The 8,471-nt window shown below is 39.7% G+C and overlaps 1 non-coding gene across 1 annotated transcript; it reads left to right on the plus strand.

The window, feature by feature from the left end:
- Window positions 1-7,943: 7,943 nt before the first annotated feature.
- Window positions 7,944-8,081, plus strand: LOC119948991. The gene has a single exon (XR_005457090.1). It is a non-coding gene; the product is annotated as a small nucleolar RNA SNORA7 (small nucleolar RNA).
- Window positions 8,082-8,471: the final 390 nt, after the last annotated feature.

The raw sequence follows: 8,471 nt of genomic DNA on the forward strand, positions 1-8,471 counted from the left end.
TTCTTCCAGCTTTATCCGTTATTCATTGTGAATTGAAGAACCTAAGTCAGGCTAAAAACGGCGGTGTTTTTTTTTTCTTTTAGGAGTTACGTTAAGATATATTAAGCGAAACTTCTGAAGGCATTGGTAACTGATATAATTAATCCGTCTTTCAAAACCTCTATTTTGGGATTTTTTATTTGAAAAATATTATTTTTGTTCAGCATTATGAAATGAAAATAATACTATTGATCATGCTCATTCTTCTGGCACTATTTAGTAAATAAGTACTAACAAAAGAAAAGCTTCAAGGTTCTCCACTTCTCAAGAGAGACCTTGCAAAATGCCAATTCGTTTTTAAGTTATAAGAATAATACGATTTTAGAAATGTACATGACTGGTGTAAGTCTAACTTCACTCGTTCTTAAGGCAGAGGTTTCTGAATTCAGAATCAGAAGCATGACCAGTTCACTCAAACCCACACTGACTGCTCCTTTCCCCCTCATCCTTCAAGACAGATTCAGAGCACATCTTAGAATATTTCCTACATAAGGAATTCCTTGCAAAGGAAAATTTGGCAGGGTCAGAGTCTTGGGAACAGATTTGCATCATGATTTCCCCCAGCAGTGAAGAAAAGCACGACCAGTTCATTCAAACCCACACTGACTGCTCCTTTTCCCCTCTTCCTTCAAGACAGATTCAGAGCATATCTTAAAATATTTCCTACACAAGAAATTCCGTGCAAAGGAAAATTTGGCAGGGTCAGAGTCTTGGGAACAGATTTGCATCATGGTTTCCTCCAGCAGTGAAGAAAGCCCCTGTAGAAAGGAATCTCTTTAAGCAAACATTACTAGCAGTATGAATAGAAATGGCTTTAGCAAAAGAAAATAATAATAATAATAAAGGTGTTTGTTAAGCACTTACTCTGTGCCACGCACTGCTGGGGTAGGTTGGACACCATCCCTGTCCCACATGGGGCTCGCAATCTTAGTCTCCCTTTTACACACGAGGTAACTGAGGCACAGAGAAGGAAGTTAAGTGACTTGTCCAAGGTCCTACAACAGACAGGTGGCAGAGCTGGGATTAGAACCCATGTCTTCTGACTCCCAAGCTCATGCTCTTATCACCAGACTGTGCTGTTTCTCTAGAATTATTCCCATCAGGGAATACCATTCATCCTCCACATCAGTCAGTCAATCAATCAATCATATTTATTGATCACTTACTATGTGCAGAGCACTGGTCTAAGTGCTAGGAAGAGTACCATACAACAGAATTATCAGACATGGCCCCTGCCCATAAAAGTTTAGAGACTAGATTTCTGTCACCAATGAGTAATACCAGTAACTCACTTATTTTCTTTGCCAAGGAAACTTTCCCATGTTTATTCAGTGGGCTTAAACTGAATGAGTACAAAGCTAGTGTCTTCATTGCAGATTTCTCACAAACCTTGAAAAGCCCTGCATATCATCTTGGAATATAGAACAGTTAGGAAATCATTAACCTTATGTGATAGTATGTATTATATAATGGCAATGTAATTCTTTTATAGTCGTGGGGATATCTCAGTTGATTATATTGAATTTGAGCCCATGGCGGTGTTGCATAAGTGAGTAATCAAACCAAGCTGTAGAAAAACAGCCCTATATTTCAGCTCTTCACATTAATAAAGACTTAGACTAAAACACTAATTTCATGGTGGCACTGATATGGGTTATAGGGTTGAACAAAATCTTCCTAACAATCCAAAGAAATCATCATCTGCAATTTCTCTCAAATTTACTATACTCAGCTCTGATGTACTAAGCAAGTGTGGTACTCTCCTCAGGCCAGCGGACGCTAGAAACGAAACTACTGTTTAACCAGTAATTGACTTTGGTCTATACCACTTGGAGCTTGTCAGAACTGTTCCTCCTGGGGCAATCCAGTGAATTCCGTTTGTCAGTGAGTTGGAGAGCGCCTGAAGCAAGACAAGACACTCAGTTCTGGATAGTCACTCTGGTCCTTACTTATTCCCTCGCCTGCCCTTTGCCCCCAGCATTGTGGTTCTTCTTGAGTCACCCAGGAATGAATTTCTTTTTGTCCTGTTTGACCCTGTTTTGTTACTGCCTTGCTCTCTCGCCAAACTCAATTGCCATCACGGGTGGAAAGAGAATGATTACAGAATGTTTTTTCTATGAAGGCAGAAAGAAGTTCCTATTTTTTTATGAAATTAAAGTCAGCCTGTTCTAAATGTCACAACACTTTTTTCATGCTCCCCAAACAATGAGTTTTACTTTTCCATCATTTTTCTCCAGATAGATTGTTTAATAACCACCTAACTTCCCGTGGAGAATAATAATAATAATAATGGCATTTGGTAAGTGCTTACTATGTGCAAAGCACTGTTCTAAGTGCTGGGGAGGTTATAAGGTGATTAGGTTGTCCCACAGGGGGCTCACAGTCTTCATCCCCATTTCACAGATGAGGTAACTGAAGCCCAGAGAAGTGAAGTGACTTACCCAAAGTCACACAGCTGACAATTGGCAGAGCCAGGATTTGAACCCATGACCTCTGACTCCAAAGCCCGTGCTCTTTCCACTGAGCCACGCTGCTTCACATTTATATACAATCAGTAGATATTTGGAACGATTTACTTGGAACATTAAAAAGTGGAGTAAATTACTAAGAAGGACTTTGGAATACCAATTAGGAGAAGACCTTTGCCACTATTCGCAGCTAATAAGAATTGTGGTATTTGTTAAGCGTTTACTATGAGCCAAGTGAAGTGACTTGCCCAGGGTCACATAGCAGACAGGTAGCAGAGCTGAGATTAGAACCCAGGTCATTCTGATGCCCAGGACTGTGCTCTCTCCTTTCTTCCTCTCCTTAGCATTGTGAGTGAGTCTGAGAAGTGAAAAGAATTTGAGAGTCATTGGATTTTCCAGTAAGGGTACAACAATAGGGGTAGGAGGTAAATATATCTTCAAATACTTATGTAATGATGCCGCTTCTAAAATAAATGTCTATGCTCTTAGCTGTGTGCATTTTTAAGCAATAGTGTAGTTCCTTCATTTCACCGTCATCTATATTTAAGTGCTTTTCAACTGGTCAATAAAAGTTGAGAAGCCTTTTATATGCCACTGAAACACTGATCAGTATTTCAAATAGAGTATACTAGGATTTTAATAAATTAATCTATATCTTTCCCCAAGTCCTTGAGGTTAAAAATATAGAATGTGTTTGGATTATTCATCAACTTCTTTTTAAAGTAAGTAGTGATGTGTGCAGAAGTTAATGTCCAAGAAGAAAGGCAAGAGAAATGATCACATCTTAAAAGAATGATCCAGATAATTAAAGCTGAATTACAGTGCAAATTCCATTGAGGGACTTACGACATTTGTGTTAATACCAAATGGCTCCTATTGCTCTTGCAGTAAATACAAAACAAATTAATAAAGCTGAGAATACTCTTTTAAAGTATTACCAGAACAATGAACTTTACCCATTTGCTAATTCTATAGGTATTAATGGTAATTGTACATGTCTCTGCAGCTTGTGAAAAATTAGATAGTTCCATTCAGCCTGTGGCCAGTTTTTATTTTCCTCCCAAATAGCCCTGGATTATATCTTTCTTATAGATTCATGCTCAGAAATAAACCTCCTTCTTTCCATTTAGAATGAAGTAAAAGGCTTGATTCCTGCATCCAGTGCCTTTAATCTTGTTGTAAACCTTTCTTAGCATTAATGTCCCAAAACAACTAAAAAGATTTTAATGAAAAATGTCCACACAGGAAAACAGAATCATACTGTGTATGCATTTTCGGCTTTTTGACTTTCCATTGTTAATATTTTATAATCAAACTTAACACAGAAAAGAATAAAGACTCAAGATTATAAAACATATGTGTAGGTATACGGTAATGAATATAGAAACACATGTCATGTATTTCCTACAATCTCATTCATCATAAATATTGGACCATTATGGAAATTTTCAATAAGCATTTCCACATTTTAACACTACAAACCTTCTTTCCTTCTTATTCAGCTCCTTCTAAGGATCGACAGAAGCTTTTACACAATAAATAGTTCAAAAACAAGTGGATAATTAAATTAATAGCAATTCTACACTAAAAAAACACATGGAAAATTTTAAATATTCTTACTCATTCTTGACTGGATAGAACAAAGGGTGGGGGGGCTGTGTGGGGGAGGTGAAGGGGGTGTCTCTTTTTCCTCCCTTTCATTCAATCATTCAATTGCATTTATTGAGCACTTACTGTGTGCAGAGCACTGTACTGAGCACTTCCTCTTACAAAGTGAGCCCTGAATCGGACATAGTCAATGTCTGATCTCATTATTTTCTACCTAGAGCAAGGTTTAGCATATATTTATCTGATTATTATGATATTGTTAGTATTATTGTAAATTATTATAATCACTCACAATAATGGTAATACTGTTATTAATTCAGAGCCCCTCACCGATCTCAACGTGAACCAACACGAACCGTCAAGAAGAGTGCATCAAAATAGCCAAATTGTCACCATCGGGGTGGTAATCTTTGAGGAACCCGGTTGGCCGGAAATGATTCCAGGTGGTGGAATGGATTAGGAAGCCTGAGGGAGCAGGAATTCAGCAAAAATTGGGAGAAGAGAAAGGAATTGCTGGCCTTGCCCCTTCCTCCCATCGGAGGGATCACTTTCCCCCAGGCACTGCCACAACCCTACCCAACACCCGGGGAGAAAAAAGGGTGTGTAAAGACATCACAGACTTTTTTCCTTCACGTACCTACCAGTAGTCCACTATCCTCCTCACTCCTCACCAACCGCACAGGCAGACATAGACAGACACACATTTATAGGCCCACAGACACTTTCAGAGATAATAAATATTTTCAATGTTGAGAGGAAGAGTAACATCAGTTGGAGACAGTAAGAGAAATTCTAGTTTGCTGCGGCTGTTGCTACTGCTGCCATCACAGCTTTTATTGGCAATATAGTTGGGATATTGAAACATTGCAACTCCAAAAATTGAAGGAGACAGTTTTGGTGGGATGACATAGACACTCAAGGAGACTCAAAATTGTTTTAGGAAATTGTGGGTTTTGTCCTAAACCCCATCCAGGCCACCATAGGTGAGTCTCTTTTAGGTAGATATAATTCCATGTGGATTTACAGCTGTGAAACGCTATCTGACAAACACACACACCTCCCCCCTGCCCCTCACATACACAAAAACAGACAACCATAACTCTCACATCCAAGAATGAGAAGCAGGCAGAGAGAAGAAATTAGAGTATAAAACCAGAGGGATACAACAAGAAAGAATTATTCAGAGAAAAATGGAAGGAAGGGAAAACCAAAAGTGAAAAAGAATGAGAATGCATTGATCATTTGTCCTGGGCTAACTCTTGTTTCTGGTAGGAAAACTGGGTGTTTCCTCTGTTTTCAAAGTCACCTGAAGTGTGACTTTGAAAATAAAGGAATTTCACTTGATATGTTTAACAGAGCAAATTGTTTTCATGCTTCAAGCTTTCTGTAACTTTTCTTCCCACTTTATCATGTGTAATTACAAATAAGCAATATCCAATCAATATCTTACTAAATGAGAGATGAGGATCTATCTATCAAGAAGGAATGTTTATGATATCTACTTGTCATTTTATTTGGTTTCTATAATCCATGAGCTCATTTCAAACTCAACAGATTTTTGAAATTAAATGTTGATCTCTTCAAATATTTAACATAACCACCGTAATAAATAAAAGATTATAGGTCTTACTCCGGGTGTGGGAGTTTCTTGATTTTTCCAGCAAGTTTTCTTTTCATTTGTCTAGTATCCATCTGGCAGTGTCTATCTTTATGCTTAGCAAGGAAAACCAAAGCTAAAGTTTAATAGAAAAAAGACCACGCCACCCACAAAGGACCACCTCCTTCACCAAAACACTCTTCAATTTAGTAGAAGTGAAATTAGAAGCATTTTGTTAATGGGTAGCTTTCAAAAAATAGGAAAAGAAACATTTACCACTGCACTAAGTAAGCAATCTCATAATTCATATCATAGAAGTAGCGCCTTGAGGAAAGAACACAGGCCTGGGAATCAAGAGACTTAGGTTCTAATCCCAGTTCTGCCAAATGCCTGCTGTGTGACTGCAAGCAAGTCATTTAACTGCTCTGTTACTCAGTTTCCTCATTTGTAAACCGGGGATAACGTACCCACTCTCCCTCTCTCTTAGACTGTGATCACGTTTTGCGGTTTTGTTCTGTCTTTCTCTTAGATGTACATTCCTTAAGAGTATTATTTTACTGTAATTCAACATACTGCCTAATATGGTGTAGATGGCCCAGAATAAAGAATACATGAGATTTTAGAGCAGGATAGAGGTTGGGTCTGGGGAGATGGATTTGAAAGTCTTCCACATAGAAGTGGCAACTAAACCAAGGCAAGCAGAAAAACTGCCCAAGGCAGTGAATGCCTAGTGAGAAATGTAAGGAACCAAAAAAGAGCCTTGTCAAGGAAAGAGTTAAAACCCTGGGTGAATATGACTGGTAAGAGGAGTTCAGTCGGGAATCAATTGATCAATCAATGCTATTTATTGAGCACTTACTATATGCAGAGCATTGTACTAAGCCCATGGAATAATACACTACAACAGAGTTGGTAGCCATGATCCCTGCCCATAAGGAGCTTAGATCACAGGAGGCGATGAGAGTTTATTTTTGTTTTTTTAATGGCATTTGTTAAGCACTTATTTTGTGCTAGGTACTGTACTAAGCCCTGGGGTAGATACAAACTCATCAGGTTAGACAAAGTCCATGTCCCACATGGGGCTCACAGTCAATCCCTATTTTACAGATCAGGTAATTGAGGTACTGGAAAGGTAAGTGACTTGTCCAAGGTCACACAGCAGACAAATGGACGAGCCGGGATTAGAACCCAGGTCCTCTGACTCCCAGTGCTGTGATCTTTTCACTAGACCATATTGTTCTTTTAAAACAGGAGAGACTTGCATTTATTTGAAAGGAGTGAAGGAGCCAGTGGAGACTGAGAAACTCCAGGTAGCTGGAATGAAGGTTGAAAGGTTTGGGGGAAGAGATTTTAAGAGGTGCGAAGAAACAGAGCCCAGGGAACAGGTGGATGGATTAAATTTTAAGAGCAGATATGCGATATCTTGAGAGGCGAGTGGGGAAGAGAAAGGTCTTAAAGGAGGTTGGAAAGCACAAGAAACAGCCTCATAGAACTTTAACTTGGCATGGAGTTTGATACCCCACTTTCACCATATTTTACTTGTAGTCTGTCAAAAATCAATGCAGTGTATTTATTCTCTTTACTACCTTTTTGCTTATCCAAGTTCCATTGAATATTACACTGCCTAAGCAGCACAATTCGGTGATGGCACTAAGTTCTGTGTCGTCCAATAGTTTCCTGGTAAGTGGAATAATAATCATAATACTGGTTATTTATTTATTTTACTTGTACCTATCTATTCTATTTATTTTATTTTGTTAGTATGTTTGGTTTCGTTCTCTGTCTCCCCCTTCTAGACTGTGAGCCCACTGTTGGGTAGGGACTGTATATGTTGCCAGCTTGTACTTCCCAAGCGCATAGTACAGTGCTCTGCACACAGTAAGTGCTCAATAAATATGATTGATTGATTGATGGCATTTATTAAGCGCTTACTATGTGCCAAGCACTGTTCTAAGTGCTGGGGGGATGCAAGGTAATCAGGTTGTCTCACATGAGGCTCACAGTCTTCACCCCCATTTTCCAGATGAGGTAACTGAGGCCCAGAGAAGTGAAGTGACTTGCCCAAAGTCACACAGCAAACCAGTGGCACATCAGGATTAGAACCCATGACCTCTGACTCCCAAGCCTGTGCTCTTTCCACTGAGCCATGCTGCTTCTGGAAGTCCTCACTACATTGTTCTGGGGATTGGCAGAAGTTTGGGCAGGAATATTAACTAACCTAAGGAGGGTATCCCCTTGCAGGATCGCACCTGGAGAGTTTCCAGTCCTCTACCAGTCTCTACCGTGGGAGGTAGAGTCAAGCAGAGGCCTACCCATTCCATTCCTAGCTTGAGCAGTGGCTAGCGAGTGGAAGGCAACCTGCTACAAGTCAAAACTCACCCGTGCTGGGCAGCAGTGACATAGGAGAGAGTTGAGAAGGGAGACTCAGGTTTACTGCATGAAATAATAATAATAATAATGATTGGCATTTGTTCAGCGCTTACTATGTGCAAAGACTGTTCTAAGCACTTGGGGGATACAAAGTAATCAGGTTGTCCCACGTGGTGCTCACAGTCTTAACCCCCATTTTACAGATGAGGGAACTGAGGCCCAGAGAAGTTAAGTGACTTGTCCAAGGTCACACAGCTGACAAGTGGCAGAGCAGGGATTCAAACCCATGACCTCTGGCTCCCAAGCCCACGCTCTTTCCACTGAGCCACGCTCCTTCTCTGGAAGAAGGCAGTGGTAAACCTCATCCATATTTTTACCAAGAAAACTCT

This window comes from Tachyglossus aculeatus, chromosome X3, assembly GCF_015852505.1.
Source record: "Tachyglossus aculeatus isolate mTacAcu1 chromosome X3, mTacAcu1.pri, whole genome shotgun sequence".
NCBI classification, from domain to species: Eukaryota; Metazoa; Chordata; class Mammalia; order Monotremata; family Tachyglossidae; genus Tachyglossus; species Tachyglossus aculeatus.